At 44.5% G+C, this 16997-nt stretch overlaps 1 protein-coding gene across 6 annotated transcripts in view; it reads left to right on the top strand.

The window, feature by feature from the left end:
• Positions 1-1900: 1900 nt before the first annotated feature.
• PRDM10 (PR/SET domain 10) overlaps positions 1901-16997 on the top strand; it is a 101011-nt gene continuing 85914 nt past the window's right edge. For all 6 annotated transcript variants that reach the window (XR_013404429.1, XR_013404428.1, XR_013404427.1 and 3 more), the window contains exon 1: positions 1901-2032. The gene's annotated coding sequence lies outside the window, so the exon portion shown is untranslated. The remainder of the gene's footprint in view (positions 2033-16997) is intronic.

Raw genomic sequence — 16997 nt, 5'->3', positions numbered from 1 at the left:
TGCTTGCAAAAAAGTGAAGTCGTGAAGTTGCTTACAAGGTAGTTAACTGTCTGAAGTTTCTTGTTGTTGTTTTGTTTTTTAAAGACAGACTTGCTTTGTCACCCAGGTTGTAGTGCAGTGGCACGATCACAGCTCACTGCAGCCTTGACTTCCTGGGCTCAAGCAACCCTCTTGCACAGCCTGCAGGTAACTGGAACCACAGGTGTGTACCGCCATGCCTGGCTAATTTTTTTTTTTTTTTTTGTACAGACAGAGTCTCAGTATGTTGCCTAGGCTGGTCTCGAACTCCTGTGCTCAAGCGATCCACCCGCCTCGGCCTCCCAAAGTTCTGAGATTACAGGCGTGAGCCACCGCACCCTGTCACGAAGTTTAAAAAAAAAAAAAAGCTCTTTTCTTTCCCCGTTGTTTCCAGCTATTTAAATAAACAAAATGGTAGACTAGGCGCGGTGGCTTACATCTGTAATCTCAGCACTCTGGGAGGGCAAGGCAGGAGGATCACTTGAGGTTAGAGTTCAAGACCAGCCTGGCCAACATGGCGAAACCCTATCTGTACTAAAAACACAAAAATTAGCCGGGCGTGGTGGTGCATGCCTGTAATTCCAGCTACTAGGGAGGCTGAGGCAGGAGAATCGCTTGAACTTGGGAGGCGGAGGTTGCAGTGAACCCAGATCTCACCACTGCACTCCAGCCTGGGCGACAGAGCAAGACTCCGTATTAAAAAACAAACAAAACAAAACAGTAAAGAGAATACTATTGAGTTAATTTTAGTTTTTCCCGCTGTGGGTGTTTTCTATTCTCGTCTTTTGCTTAGCTGTCCTGCCTCCCTCTTTTTCTCAGGCAATAGTTTAGGATTTTTGTAGGTTATATTGTCAGTACTTCTCATTTAAGTTCCAGACAGTGTGCTAAGCAAAGCACTTTACTCGGTAAAGTAAGAGCTCACTTAATCTTCAAAATAACGTAGCAAGGTAGATATCAAGGAAGGGAAAATCGCTCCCTGAAGGTCCGAAGGTCCAAGGTCTCTCTGCCATCTAGCTGCCATGCGTATTGCCTGCCAGTGGGTAGCTGGAGCTGGGTATCTCTCCAAAGTTGGGCTCTTGGCTGCCCTTTGAGAAGGCAATTTTAAGGGACAGCAGGATGTGGAAGCCTGCGGTTAAGGAGTGAGCTGAGTCACTGGGTAACCAGTGTTGAATAATGCTTCTCAATGTTTGAAATGACAATCACTTCCTTTACAGATTGGCAGAGGGGAAAAAAAGAGGCGCAGTGACAGCGCTGGCAAGGTGCGGTGGGTCAGGGTGATTGGCGGCGCTCGGCCGCTCCCTAGGGGTCCTGAGGGCGAGACCCCGGCAGGCGTTACCCGGCCGCACCGAGCCCAGGAGCCGGGCGGGAGTTCGGTTTTCGCCGGCGCTCCGCGGCCAGGCCGCTTCGGAGGCAACCTGCGGCGGGGCGGGCGGACGCGAGGGTCACCTCACCCCCGCGCGCCTCCCGGGACCCTGGGCCGTCGGCGTCCGAGAGACCCACGCACCGCTGGACGCTTCCTCCCAGTCGGCAGGCGGGCCGCAGCGGGGGCTTGACCCTGAAGCGAAGAGTCGGGTTTTCTGATTGGCTGAGAGTAGAAACGCAGGCGAGCGCCGCCTGAGACCCGCTCTGCGATTGGGTTTTACATGAACAGCAGAGCACGAAATAAAGAGGCCTTCAGTCATTGGGCCATTGTGTGAATCTCCTTTTGGCTTCTCTGCAGACTGAATAAGCGTCTCGGGATCTTCGTCATGACTCCTAAATCTGGGCCTGTCAGTTCGCCCCAGCATTTCTCGTCTCTAGGCACGGCATGGGGCTTACAGAGTTTAACCAATCATATAACGTCGAGATCAGGTTGCCAGGCAGATTATGCTAATAAGACCCCGCCTTTTATGCTGCTCCCACTCTGCGGCGGGAAGAACCACCTGGAGGTGGCGGGGGGGTTTGATTTCTATCACCCCTAGGGAGAGAGGATCGGGGACCCGCTGATCTTCCAGCTCCCCTCACCCAACGTCGTGTAAGTACCTAAAGGATTAAGGGAACCAGATAAGCCAGGGTCCAGGGTACCCCATAGACTGGGAGGGTGTTTCGTCTTTGCTTAGTCCCACCCAAAATGGCGCCCAGCTCTTTCCGCGTCTCAGAGCCCGGCCGGGGCCAACCGACCGCGGACCCGGGTGGGGGGGGAGAAATCCCGGCGGCACCGCCCGATGGTACAGTCCAGCCGGGGCTGGGACTAGGCACCTCACTCGGGGTGGGGGGTCAAACCATCTGCACCTTCCAAGGGGAAAGGGGCAAAGCCCCCTCCAGCAGGCCCTCCTGGCGCCGCGTTCAGCGCCGGCCTCGGCGCCTCCTCGCCCCTGCCCTCGCCGCGCGCAGCCTCCCCCTGCGACCCCCGAGTGGCTCGCACGCTCCGCCGGCCGCGCGCACCTCTCCTCCCCTGCCCGCGTTGGTTGGGCCGGGACGGCGGTTGGGCGGCCTGCGCGCTCCGGCGGCGGCGGTTGCGCGGGCGCTTCGGGCGCGGCGGGCAGGTCTCAGCCGGCCGGGAGCAGAGCACCGGCGGCCGGGGGCCGGGGGCCAGGGGCTGGGCACCGGGCTGGGGGTGGCTGGTTGCGGGCGCGTGGGGCGGAAGGTCCTGTCCGATGGGACGCCCAGGTTTATCTGCGGAGGCCGCGCCGCCCACCTGCCATCGATGGCTGGGCCCCCGGCCTGCGGTCCCAAGCTGGCGTCCGGGACCCGGGCGGGGGGCCGGCCCGCAGGGGTGTGGGGCGGCCCCTGCGGGTCTGTCCCGTGGCACGGTGTCGGGGCCGGCCGGGCGGAGGCCGGGGCCGGGGTCGCGGCCCTGCCCCAGTCCGTCCGCATCCGGGGTGCAGCGCGGAGGCAGGGCGAGGCCGGTCGGCGCTCGGGAGAGGGCTCACGGTGTGCAGCTCTCCAGCCTCTCGCCAGCTGTTTTTAAGCAGGTTTAGCCGTGCAGCTAGGTGTTGGTACTCTGCTAAGTAAAATGGAATATTCACGGTCTGCCCTCCAGCCACGCGAACGCAGCGCTGTTGAATTTGTGTGCGCTCCTTTAGCCTTGCTTGGTGGATGAGTTGGATTTCAGTGCATTTTCAATCAATGTGCGTGTACACTTAAGCACAAGGAGGGGTGGCTTTGTGCTGTCATCGAGGATTAGAAGTGTGATGAGACGCACCCAGCTCTGCCCTGTGCCCTAAATCTGCTCCTTTGCCGGTTAAAATCTTGCCTGGCTCGTCACCCCAAATTCTCTAAAGTCAACAGTACTTAATCTTTATTAAAAACAGCAGAATCACTCATGACTGTTTTGTGGCCTCTTTTTCTGACCTGTTCTTTGTTTCTCCACCATTGCTGTTAGGCAAGAAGGTGTATTATTACATTGTATTTTTTTGTATCTTCCTACCCATTTCAGCGCCACAATAGCTTCCACTTTGATGAGCATTACTTATTTGTTGCTCTAGAATAGAGAAAACAAGATTTTTTTTTTTTTTTTTTTTTTTAATTAGGATTGGTTGGGGGCAAAGCAGCGTTTAAACAGTGTTTATTCAATATGGGGTTTTTAGAAAGTAACTTTGCTAGGTTTATTTATTTAGGAGACAGGTTTTCTGGTTGCCCCGGCTGGAGTGCAGTGGCGCGATCTTGGCTCACTGCAGACACGACCTCCTGGGCTCAAGGTCCTGCTTCAGCCTCCCTAGTAACTGGGACTACAGGCAGGCACCACCACGCCTGGCTGATTTTTCTACTTTTTGTAGAAACGGGGTTTCATCATGTTGCCCAAGATGGTTTCGAACTCCTGAACTCAAGCAATCCTACCGCCGCAGCATCCCTGAGTGCTGGGATTGCAGGCGTGAGCCCCCGTGCTCGGTCTTTAGGTTTCCTTTTATAATAAATTGAGGTGAAATTGACAGAGAATGAACCATTTAAAAGTGAACACGGGCGCTTAGTGGAAGGTTTACATTTTTTGTTTGTTTTGGATCAAGACAAATGTCTTGTGCCTTCTCCTGCCCCGTAAGCTCCCACTGTTTGCTGTGCTGTTACTTGTTTTTCAAGGCAAGATTGTTCTGCTTTTTCAAATAAGCCATTTTTAGTTTTTCTGTTTTGTAGCATGCTCCACCACATATTAATGTGTGCATCATATATTGTATATCTGAATGTAATTGAGTATATATTTTAGAAAAGGCAAGGTTCCTGTCTTCAAGGGGCGCTCCGAATGGTTTTTACTTAGAGGTTATGGACGTATAAAGGGTAGCACAATTCAAAATAATCCCAGCTTGATTGGCACTACCTCAGTTTCTACTTGCCTGTTTTGTTTTTCCTTCTAGTTTAAAGAATAATGCGTGATCATTGCAGAAAACATAAAATTTAAGCCGGGTGCAGTGGCTCATGCCTGTAATCCCAGCACTTTGGGAGGCCGAGGCGGGGAGATCACCTGAGGTCCAGGAGTTCGAGACTAGCCTGGCCAACATGGTGAAAGCCCGTCTCTACTAAAAAATACAAAAATTAGACGGACATGGTGGCAGGCGCCTGTAATCCCAGCTAGCTACTGGGGAGGCTGAGGCGGGAGAATCACTTGAACCAGGGAGGCGGAGTTTGCAGTGAGCCGAGATCAGGCCATTGCACTCCAGCCTGGGCAACAAGAGTGAAACTGTCTCGGAAAAAAAAAAAAAAAAAAAAAAAAAAAAAAAAAAAGAAGCAGAGTGAAAAAAAAACAAAACCCATAATTACCCAGAGATAATCCTTCCTCATACTTTGGTGTATTTCAAGTTAGTTTTCTGTGTGTGTGTGTATAAAATGTTTGTACAAACGACATAATCTTGCTTTAGTATCTAGTTTTTAAAACGTAAATAGGTGTCTAAAGACTTTGCTGATGATTTGGCACTTTCATTACTTCCATTATTTGAAGGGGGTATCATGAAGTCCGCTGAACTAAAAGAATTATAATATTTTGATTTCTTGTAACTTTTTAAAAGCATAATCTAATTGATAGGGATAGGTTTCTGGGTAACAAACATAATTCATCAAAGGGCTGAGAACTACTGAGCTGTAATTTTGGTTTCCTCAATTTTTCATTTTAAGCACTGGTAAACACCTGGTAACCGCGTAATTATATCTGGTAAAAAGAAACTGTTAAACATCCTGTTGTTGCGGTGTTTGAGTTGTTCAGTTTGTTTTAAACTTGAACGCTGATGTACTTTGACCTATTGCCACTAAAATACATAGTCTTCTCCCATCACACCCCACCCCAGATAGTGTAGCCACACCCAGTCCAGCAATTTGTTTTTCACAAGCAGAATTTATTGTCTACTATTTTAACTTATCATAGGTACTTTAATAGATCAACGAAGCAGAATTTGGTCTGGTGTCTAGAAAGAGCCAGTCGGTTAAAAAGAAACATTTGCTACAACCAATTCTTTGGAGAATGATCTCACTCAAATTCTCCTGGTGGATGGGGTAGAGGCAGGAGGGTGAGAGGGGAGCTTTTTGTGACTTATTTTGGCCCACATTGGTGACACTTATCTCTTCCCTGTTCTAGCATTAAACTGTTTGCATGGTTTAGTTGAATCACTGCTTAAGAATATCTGGCCTCTTTTCTATTAATGTTATAACACAGTCGGGTGTGGTGGCTCACACCTGTAATCCCAGTACTCTGGGAGGCCAAGGCAGGCAGATTACTTGAGTCCAGGAGTTCGAGAACAGTCTGGCCAACAGAGCAAAACTCTACCTCTACTAAAAACAAAAAAGTTAGCCAAGGTGTGGTGGCCCACAGCTATAGTCTCAGCTACTCAGGAGGATGAGGTGGGAGAATCACCTGAGCCCAGGAAGTCGTGGCTGCAGTGAGCCGAGATCGTGCCACTGCACTCCAGCCTGGGCAACCAGAGTGAGACCCTGTCTCAAAAAAAAAAAAAAAAAAAGTCATTACCCATTTCAAGACTTGTGTGGAGCACTCTGGACATTTCTGTCCACCTTCCAAAATTTTTCTGTGCCTTTCCATTGACCATCCTTATGTAGATTTTAAATTTCTGTTGTAGAAAGCACCTGAAGGTAGGCTCTTCTGTAACTTGAAACAGTTTAGGGAATGGGGAGGGGGTGAGGAAGTGGAGTGGAAAGAGGGAAGGTTTGGGTAACCCTAAGTACAGTTAAGCAAGACTAGTTAAAATGTGGTGAAAACAATTATAAAATCAATAGTGCACAATATTTTTAGAACCTTAGATTGCTAAAAGGTTACTGTCTGGTAATATAGTCTGTTATTGTTTGCTCTTCATTTTTTAAACTCTCCTTTATTGCAAACATGAGAATATTGGAGACAAATGCTCCTCCCCCTCCCCTTTTTTTTTTTAAACCCACGTCCTTCACTTTCACTGATGGTAAAGTTGTACTCCACAGCTTCTTTCCTGCTGTGATTTCTAGAAATCAGATCCCTTAGACCTGTGTTGTCCTGTCCAGTAGCCATCTGTGGCTTTGAGCACTTGAAATATGGCTAGTGCTGTGAAGTGTGAAATATGTACACTCAGATTTTGAGATTTAGTAGAAAAGAATAAAATCTTTCGATTTATAAAATATTGATTAAATGTTGAAATGACAATATGTTGGATAGACTGGGTAAAATACAATATACTATTATAATTAATTTCACCTGTTTCTACTTTTAAACCATGTATATACTAGAACATTTTAAATTATGTATGTGGCTTGCATATTTCTTTGAACAGTGCAGCCTTGGTCAGCTGGGGGGAGGGTGTTCCCAGATGGCATTAAGATGGTATTGTTTTTTGGTTTCTATAATTTGAATGAATAGATACTGCTAATATATAGATGTCTGTTTTTTTAGTGCTTATGATAGCTCTCACAAAAGCATGATTATTATTTTGAAGAATATCTTAATCTCAAAACCACTTCCAGATAATTGAGTTAACTGTTACTGAATTAATGTGTTCAATGGATCATTTGAACTTAAAATAATAAAATGACATCAGTAAGCACATAATCCATTAAAAAAAAGTTGAACTAAGCATAATCAGCTAAATTTTCCCAAACTTGGTGTGTTACTTATACATTGATTTTTATAATTTACCATTTTTCAGATGTTTAAGAGAAACCTGAAATTGGAAACATTGAGTATATATTTTTTTCTCCTGTGATTTAGAAAAAAACCACAATACTTTGATTCTAAAGGTGGAAGAAACCGTTTGGACCAGCTCCTGAAAGAACTGTCTTTTTTTTTTTTTTCTTTTCTTTTTTGAGACAGGCCCTCATTCGGTCACCCATGCTGGAGTGCGGTGGCACCATCATAGCTCACTGCAGCCTTGACCTCCCAGGCTCAAGTGATCCTCCCACCTTGGCCTCCTGAGTAGCTGGGAGTACAGGTGTGCACCGCCATGCCTGGCTAATTTTTGTGTTTTTTGTAGAGACAGACTCTTGCCACGTTGCCCAGGCTGGTCTGGAACTCCTGTGGCTCAAGCGATCCACCCATCTCTGCCTCCCAAAGTGCAGGGATTACCGGTGTGAGCCACTGCACCCAGCCGGGAGAATTGTCCTTTTAAATACAGTTGGAGAAACATAACCTACACATAAAATCCCTATTTTTTTACTTCCATGTTTGCAAACGTTGACAGTTTTGCCCTAACCTGCCTTTGTGGATGCCTCTCCCTGTACTACCCTGTACGGAGGTTTGCTGGGGCGTAGTACTCACAGCGTGGCCTTGGGCAAAGAGGTTCGCTGCTGTGCTCGGCTTGCTGGCTGTGATCTTGGGCAAGTTACTTCTGTAAGCCTTGGTTTGCTTATCAAATCTTTCAACTAGTTTCTTAATTATTACTAGGGATAATAACAGTCATCAACCTCATAGACTCTGAGTAAGGATGCCTGTTGATCACTCACCACAGTTGTACAAATGGCTCAATAACAAAGCACACAGTTCTAAATGGTTCAAAAATTGTTTATCTCTTTTGGAACCCCCACTTCAGCCAAACTGGTCCTCCCACTGTTCCTTAAATATTCGGGATTTTCTCTCTGTGCTGTCATGCCTTCGTTTCCCAAGTGGAATGTTTCTTCCTCTCTGCTCTCCTTCCTCTCCTCTCCTAGTTCTGCCCGCCAGAATCCTGTCCATCCTTCTCGAGCAGTGACTGCAAAACTGTTTTTAAAGGACCGGGTAGTAAATGTTTTTGGCTTTGTGGGCCATATGGTCTCTGTCGAAACAGTTCCCCTCTGCTGTGGCATCTGAAAGCATGGCTGTGTTCCAAGAAACTATTTTGGACCTTAAATTTCAATTAATATAACTTTCCTGTGTCAGGAAATATTATTCTTCTTTTGAGACTTTTCAAATATTTTAAAATGTAACAACCATTCTTAGCTCACAGGCTGCACAAAAACATGTCTGCTGCCTGCGGGCTGTGGCTGGCCATCCCCTGTACCAGAGCAAGCTGAACCCACACCGCCCTTGTTGAAGTGTCGAGACTATCTCTTTTGAAAGTAATCCTTTTTGTCTCTGAAGGTCCTGCAGGATTTTGTACTGCTTTATAGTAACAGTAACATTTATTCAGTGCTTACGTTGTATTGTACTCCAATTATTTGTGCTTATTTCTTGCTTCCCAGATTTTAAATTTCTGGAAGCTACAGGTGATTTTTAGCCCCCTCATATAGAATGCAGTATAAAGGAGTGCCTTTTACTTACTGGATTCTAAAATGTTTTGAGGGATAACTGAGTGAATTAAAATACTTGAAGTTGTTTGTAAAGTTTTCCTCCCTTTTTTTTTTGGCTTTTTTTCTTTTTCTTTTTTTTGTTTTTGAGACAGAGGCCCGCTATGTTACCCAGGCTGGAGTGCAGTGGCGTGATCTCGGCTCACAGCAACTTCTGCCTCCTGGATTCCAGCGATTCTCCTGCCTCAGCCTCCCAAGTAGCTGGGATTACAGGAGCCTACCACCACACCTGGCTAATTTTTGTATTTTTAGTAGTGACGGGGTTTCACCATGTTGGCCAGGCTGATCTTGAACTCCTGACCTCAGCTGATCTGCCTGCCTCAGCCTCCCAAAGTGCTGGAGTTACAGGCATGCGCTACCGCCCCCGCCCCCTCCCCCCCTTTTTTGTCAAGATTCTTATTTTTGTATGCAAATTCTACTATTTTCTTAGAATTGCTTGAAGATTTTGAGGTAAAGTTATTGGGGGTTATTTTCAGTCTTTCCACAAACCATGATTACAGGCAGTCTTAATAGAATGTCCTTCTAATAGGGACTAGCTGTCACTCCTGTAACTAATTATTGCTCTTTATTTGACTTTTTAACTGTCCTCTCCAAGACACTTGTTTACATTTAGTCCTTAACACAGACTATTGACAGAACCGTGTCCACTTTTGCAAAGGAGAGAAAGTAGGTAGAGGGTCAGGGAGTTAAGCAAGTATGAGAGAGGGGTCAGAGCGCATGGGAGTAAAGGGTCTGGATCCTCAGCCCCAGGCAGGGGCATGTATATTAATAAGGTTTCAGTCTCTTCCATCATGTATTCATTTTCTCCTTCATTCTTTTTCCCTTGAAGTTGATGAATTGAAAATTATGCTGGACTGTGTAAGTACTTAATCACTTGGTAAATATAAGGACCCATGCATGGTAATGTTTGGACACCACTTTATGTGACATGCAAGTTCTCTCAAGTACTGTGGAAGTGAGATACTACATTACTACAAAACAGTAATTCTAGAATTAAAATGAAATTGTGTCATAGTAATTGGACTTTGATGAACTTTGTTTCATTTAAACATTTTAAGAAAATTTATGTTGGCTGGACGCAGTGGCTTACGCCTGTAATTCCAGCACTTTGGGAGGCCGAGGCGGGCGGATCACGAGGTCAGGAGATCGAGACCATCCTGGCTAACGCGGTGAAACCCCTCTCTACTGAAAATACAAAAAAAAAAAAAAATTTAGCCGGGTGTGGTGGAGGGCGCCTGTGGTCCCAGCTATTCGAGAGGCTGAGGCAGGAGAATGGCGTGAACCCGGGAGGTGGAGATTGCAGTGAGCTGAGATTGCGCCACTGCACTCCAGCCTGGGCATCAGAGTGAGACTCTGTCTCAAAAAAAGAGAAAGTTTATATTAACTTTTTAATATTTTTAAATTTTTTTTAGAGATAGTGTCTCACTGTGTTGCCCAGGCTAGTCTCCAACTCCTGGGTTCAAGCCACCCTCCCGTCTCAGCCAACCAAGTAGCTGGGGTTACAGGTGCAAACCACCATCACCAGTTTATATTCTTTTTTTTCTCTTTCTTTTTTTTTTTTTTTTTGAGGCAGAGTTGTGCTTTGTCACCCAGGCTTGAGTGCAGTGGTGCGATCTTGGCTTACTGCAACCTCTGCCTTCTGGGTTCAAGCAATTCTCCCTGCTCCAGCCTCCTGAGTAGCTGGGATTACAGGCGCCCACCACCACGCCCGGCTAATTTTTGTATTTTTTTAGTAGAGACGGGGTTTTACTATGTTGGCCAGGCTGGTCTTGAACTCCTGACCTCAGGTCTCGAGACCAGGCTGGTCTCGAACTCCTGACCACCCACCTTGGCCTCCCAAAGTGCTGGGATTACAGGTGTGAGCCACTGCACCCAGCCCCAGTTTATTTTGATACTTACATATACTTATCCCAAGCTCTAGGTATCTCACCAAAAAATTATGTCATACGTCATTTAAAAAATATTTTTCAGATTCATGATTTTAAATAGTTATAAACTATGACAGATATAGAAAATTCTAAAACTTTACTGAGTGGCTTTAAATAAAACCTAAATAAATAAAGAGCACAATGGCTCAAGGAGTGGAAGATTCAATATTGTAAATGTGTCAATTTTCGGGAAACTGATTTATAGATCTAATGTAATCCCACATTTAAAAAAGTTAAGACAAGCTGATTCTAAAACATTTGCTAAGGCCCAAGAAAAGGCAAAACACTTTTGAAAAAGAAAAGTTAGGAAAACTTCTCTATCTCAAGAAGAGATATAATAATTAAGATAGTGTTGGGCCAGGCGCGGTGGCTCATGCCTGTAATCCTAGCACTTTGGGAGGCCGAGGCGGGCCAATCACAAGGTCAGGAGATCAAGACCATCCTGGCTAACACAGTGAAACCCCATCTCTACTAAAAATACAAAAAATTAGCCAGGCGTGGTGGGGGGGCGCCTGTAGTCCTAGCTATTCGGGAGGCTGAGGCAGGAGAATGGCCTGAACTCGCGAGGCAGAGCTTGCAGTAAGCCGAGATTGCACTGCTGCACTCCAGCCTGGGCGACAGAGCGAGATTCCGTCTCAAAAACAAAAACAAAAACAAAAGATAGTGTAATATTGGCATTGGATAGGCTAATAATGATAGACCAATAGAACAGCATATGGAGTCCAGACACAGTATCCTGCATAGCCAGACACTTGATTTGTGACCTGGAGGCATGGCAGAAAGGCAGGCAAAACAATAACACTTTTAGAATTAACACAGGAGAAGATACTCATGACCTCAGTATAGAGGAGCATTTCTTAAACAAGATGCTACAGGCACTAATAGATAGAATAATGGGCAAAAGTCTTGAACAGGCACTTCAGAAAAGGAAAAATCCAAATGTCTAATAAACATGAAAAGGTGTTCAACCATGTTGATAATCAAGGAAATGCAAATTTCAGCCACAGTGCCAGAATACTGTACACCTCAATTAAAGTGGGATGTTGAACAGTAGGGACTTTCATAGATGACTGGTACAGATATAAATTCGTATGACTAGTTTGGAAACAGTATTATCAAGAAAGTTCAAAACATGCATACTCTAATGCCCATCAGTTCCAGTATTAGAGAAACGCATATGCCTGAGAGAACTAGAAAAAGTATTTGGAGTAATTTATTTTCATGATACTGATTCAGTTAATATTTCAGGACTGCTGTGTCATGTTCTGAACACACAGGTAGCTTTGTTTCTGGAACAATGGTGAATAAATGTTATTTATGTTTTCCTTCTCTGCTGAATGTTTAAATATTCCATCCAATGTCTTCTTCAATTCCTAAAACAATGCTGGAAACAGAATAGCATTTAATAAGTATTCTTGTGTTTTAAAAAATTATTTGAATTTTTACAATGGGAGCCCTTCATCATGGCTTTGTAGTTACCTCAACTCTGGCCGCTGAGTAGTTCACTCGATTAAATTTGTTTGTGGGTGTAGTGAATTACAACGTTCTTTGGTTCCCTTGAGATCAAGTCTAACCTGGTGATTGCGTCATCTGGTGGGAGAGCAAGGCTACAACAGCAGGTGGAAACCATGCTCGGGTCCTGACCACTTTGCCCAGATTGAAAGCTGTTGTGGCAAAGAGGAGACAGAGCTTCAAGCTTTGTAGTAAAAGAAACCTGGGCTTAAATTCTACTTGTCAGCACTGTGACCTTGGAGAAGTAATCATTCTTGGTTGTGGTGAGGGTTAATTGAGATCAGGTATTTAAAGGATGTCTGACAGTGCCTGGTACGGGATAGGTGCTCCGTAAATGCCTGTAGCTGTAATTATTACTGTTCCACTAGCTGTTTACTTAAGTAACATTGAATTTCCACAGAATGCATTTCGAATCAGGTGGACTATGATTAGACTGATTTTTAAAATAAAGAGCTGCATCTGTTAAAGGATTCTAATTTTGTGGTCTGTGATTCCTTCAGGGAATTTGCAAATGAAGCTAACATGTTGTAGGAACACCTGAGTGAAATGGTTTGGTTAAGTGTTTACAAAGAATAGTTATGGCTAAGATTTCTAAACAGGAATGCTTCTATTTTGTGTCTCTTGTGGAAGAAAATGCTAATCACATAGTTTTTATTTTTGTATTTTTATTTTTTTTTGAGACAGAGTCTTACTCTGTCACCCAGGCTGGAGTGCAATGGCGTGATCTTGACTCACCGCAACCTCTGCCTCCTGGGTTCAAGCGATTCTCTGATTCTCCTGTCTCAGCTCCCCGAGTAGCTGGGATTACAGGTGCGTGCGCCACCAGGCTGGTTACTTTTTTTTTTTGAGATGGAGTCTTGCTCTGTCACTAGGCTGGAGTGCAGTGGTGCGATATCGGATCACTGCAACCTCCACCTCCCAGGTTCAAGCAATTCTCCTGCCTCAGCTTCCCGAGTAGCTGGATTACAGGCACGGGCCACCACACCCAGCTGATTTTTGTATTTTTAGCAGAGATGGGGTTTCACTATATTGGCCAGGCTGGTCTCAAACTCCGACCTCAGGTGATCTGCCTGCCTAGGTCTCCCAAAGTGTTGGGATTACAGGTGGGAGATACTGCGCCCAGCTGCTAATCACATAGTTTTAAAATTTTATCAGTTTTAAGTTGAACTTTACATATGTTGTGGTGAAATATATCAGTTAAGAGAGAATCCAAGCCTGCAGTTAAGAATGATCTATTCCCGAAACAATTGTTTAATAATGAAAATGTATTAAAATGTCTTTTAATCGAGAATAAGTCTTTTCTGGATGAGACACCTTCATGATCTAAAACAGCCTGTGGTCCTCACAATTTAAATAATTATTAACATTTGCATTACACTCTATACTATTGAGCTATATTGTAAAAGACATTATCCCACTTTATGTTAGCAGTGAGCCTGTGATTTGCTTGCCTTCAAATCCTTTTTCCACTTCAAGAAATGCCTCAGCTAGCGGAAGGCGACTTTGAATCCTAGACCAGCGAACATAGTCCTACGGTGGTGGTTTGATTAAGATGGAGGAGGTTGAAATTTGGTAGCTTGTAGGTCTTAATTGTATGCCAGTGAGACAGAGTTTTTATGAAGGCAGTAAAATGTCAATATGTTGTCTATCTGAGCTCACTGTCTTTAATAAAATACTTATTTTTCTACCATCTGTGTTTCATATTTAAAGGTATGAGAATTTGAAAATGAAAAAAAGTGGGGACCCGGGCATAGTGGCTCATGCCTGTAAATCCCAGCACTTTGGGAGGCTGAAGTGGGAGGATCACTTTTTTTTTTTTTTTTTTTGAGACGGAGTCTCACGCTGTTGCCCAGGCTGGAGTGCAGTGGCGCGATCTCGGCTCACTGCAAGCTCCGCCTCCCGGGTTCCCGCCATTCTCCTGCCTCAGCCTCCCGAGTAGCTAGGACTACAGGCGCCCGCCACCGCGCCCGGCTAATTTTTTGTATTTTTAGTAGAGACGGGGTTTCACTGTGGTCTCGATCTCCTGACCTTGTGATCCGCCCGCCTCGGCCTCCCAAAGTGCTGGGATTACAGGCTTGAGCCACCGCGCCCGGCCGGGAGGATCACTTTGAGGCCAGGAGTTAGAGACCAGCCTAGGCAACATAGCTAGACCCCCGTCTCTACAAAATAATAATAATAAAAACAGGTGAGGACGCCATTAACATGTTTACAGGGGTGTGAATTGGATGTAAAGGGAATTACTTCAAACCAGTACGGTATCAATTTGCTTTTTTTTTTTTTTCTGGAGACAAAGTCTCACTTTGCCGCCCAGGCTGGAGTGCAGTGGCGCCATCTCTGCTCACTGCGACTTCTACCTCCCAGGTTCGAGTGATTCTTGTGCCTCACCCTCCCGAATAGCTGGGATTACAGGCGTGCACCACCACGGCTGGCTAATTTTTGGTATTTTTAATACAGATGGGGTTTCACCATATTGCTGAGGCTGGTCTCGAACTCCTGATGTCAGGTGATCTACCTGCCTCAGCCTTCCGAGATGCTGGGAATACAGGCATGAGCCACCGTGCCTGGCCTGAGTTTTCTTCTTAATCTTGTGTCTGAGTCATGGTTCAGTCTATTTGAACTAAAGACTGTATGTTTCAGGAGTTGTAGAGTGAACGAGTAGTTACACTGTTTTATATTACATATTGTAGTGTTAAATTATGAAAATTACTCTCTAGGATGATTTTCCTCTAAGCAATTTTAATACGTTAAAAAGTTTTCCCTAGTTAAAACATGTTAAAGCACACGGGTTTATTGAGGAAACAGCCTACTACTTAAGATTGTGCCTCTATACATTAACCAGGAGTTTATCCTAACAACTTGGGTTTGTGATTTGTTGAGTCATAGGTACCAACCAGAACCATCTGTAAGGAAAGCTTTTCAGGCCGCGTAAGACCCACCTGAAAGTCTCCTACTTAATTACTGCACTGGCTAATTCAACAAAAGAGCTTGAGATATGGGGGCCAAATAGTGTTGGGTGCGTGGGTGAAACAGGGTCTTACATTGTATCTGTACCCCCCACCAGCTGTCTTGTGACTGAATACTGCTGTTCAGAAGGGAGCTGGAGGATGTGTGCTTGAAGCTTTCTAAATTCATTATTCATAGCTGAGAAACATGCATGCTCAATGATTTTTTTTTTTACCTCCCAGAGACAGGGTCTTGCTATTGCCCAGGTTGGAGTGCAGTGGCATGATCACGGCTCACTGTAACCTGGAACTCCTGGGCTTAAAGCGATCATCCTGCCTCAGCCTCCCAAAGTGCTGGGATTACAGATGTGAGCCACTGTGCGGGCCTGGAATTTGTCTCTCACCTAGCTTTCTATGTTATTCTGGTACAACCAGTTCATGAAGTGTGGGAACTGTAGACCAATTGAATAAAGTTTAAATTATCCTACTTCCTCTGTGGTCTTGTATAACCCCATCCTTACTACTTTTTGAGGCTTGTCTCTCCCATAGTTACTGGTACCTAAGCATCCCCTCAATTTCTCTTGCCTCTGGAACTTTCTAGAAAGTTTGCATTGACTTAACCACTCATCTTTTTTTTTTTTCTTCTAAGAACAGCTTTATTGAAATACAATTTACATACTGTGCAATTCACTTATTTAAAGTGTACATGGTTCAGCCAAGTGCAGTGGTTCACGGCTGTAATCCCAGCACTTTGGGAGGCCGAGGCAGGTGAATCGCTTGAACCCAGGAGTTTGAGACCAGCCTGGGTAACATGGCGAAACCCCATCTCTACCCAGAATACAAAAATTGCCAGTCTCATAACCTGGTCTCAAATAAATAAATAGATAAAAATTTAAAAATACAGTGTACAATTCAATGGCTTTAATACATGCAAAGAGTTGTGCAGCTGTCACTCACCACAATCAATTTTAGAACACTTTTATAACCTCCAAAAGAAACCCTGAACCATTTAGCTGTCACCATTAATTCTTCTATCTCCTCCTAAGCCCTAGGCAACCACTGGTTATTTTTTGTGTCTGTTAATTTGCTTGTTCTGCAAATTAATATTTCATATAATATTTTACATAAATGGAATTGTTCAATGTGTATTTTTTTGTGACTAGCTTCTTTCACTTAGCATAATGTTTTCAGGGTTCATCCATGTTGTAGCATGTTCCAGTTCTTCATTCCTTTTTATGGTCAAATAATATTCCATTACATGGATATACCACATTTTGTTTATTTATCAGTTGATGGGTATTTGGATCATTTCCATTTTTTAGCTATTACGAATAATGCAACGGTGAGCATTCATGTACAAGTCTTTTAGGGACATACACTTTTATTTCTCTTGGGTTTATTACACCTTGATGAGGAATTGCTGAGTCATTTGGTGTGTCTATGTTTAGCCTTCTGTGGAATTGCTGGGCTGTTTTCCATATTGGCAGCAGTGTTTTACATTCTCACCAGTAGTGTATGAGGGTTCCAGTTTCTTCTCATCCTTACCCACACTGGTTATTACCTGTTGCCCTATCAGAATTTTGAATGAAATTGAAAAGATGAAAATGCACTACAAAAATAAGCATAATAGAATATAGAGTATCATTAATAAAGGCAGTTTTGTGTGGTTTGTTGACATGGCATGAAGACTGTTGTCTTTATTGTTTGGAGCTCGCTAAACAATAAAGGATATAGATTAATATTTTGCTGAAATTGAGGCCATAAAAGTATTACTCTGAAGCTACAGTATGCTTCAGAATTTTTCTTAGTTGGGCAAACCTTTCCTGTTAGTGGAGAGTTTATGATCTGTGTGATTTGAATTTCAGGTACATTTTGCCTACACAATAGCAGACAAGAA

The sequence above is a fragment of the Macaca mulatta genome, chromosome 14 (assembly GCF_049350105.2).
Source record: "Macaca mulatta isolate MMU2019108-1 chromosome 14, T2T-MMU8v2.0, whole genome shotgun sequence".
Classification (NCBI taxonomy): Eukaryota; Metazoa; Chordata; class Mammalia; order Primates; family Cercopithecidae; genus Macaca; species Macaca mulatta.
This window is presented reverse-complemented; position numbering and strand designations above follow the sequence as displayed.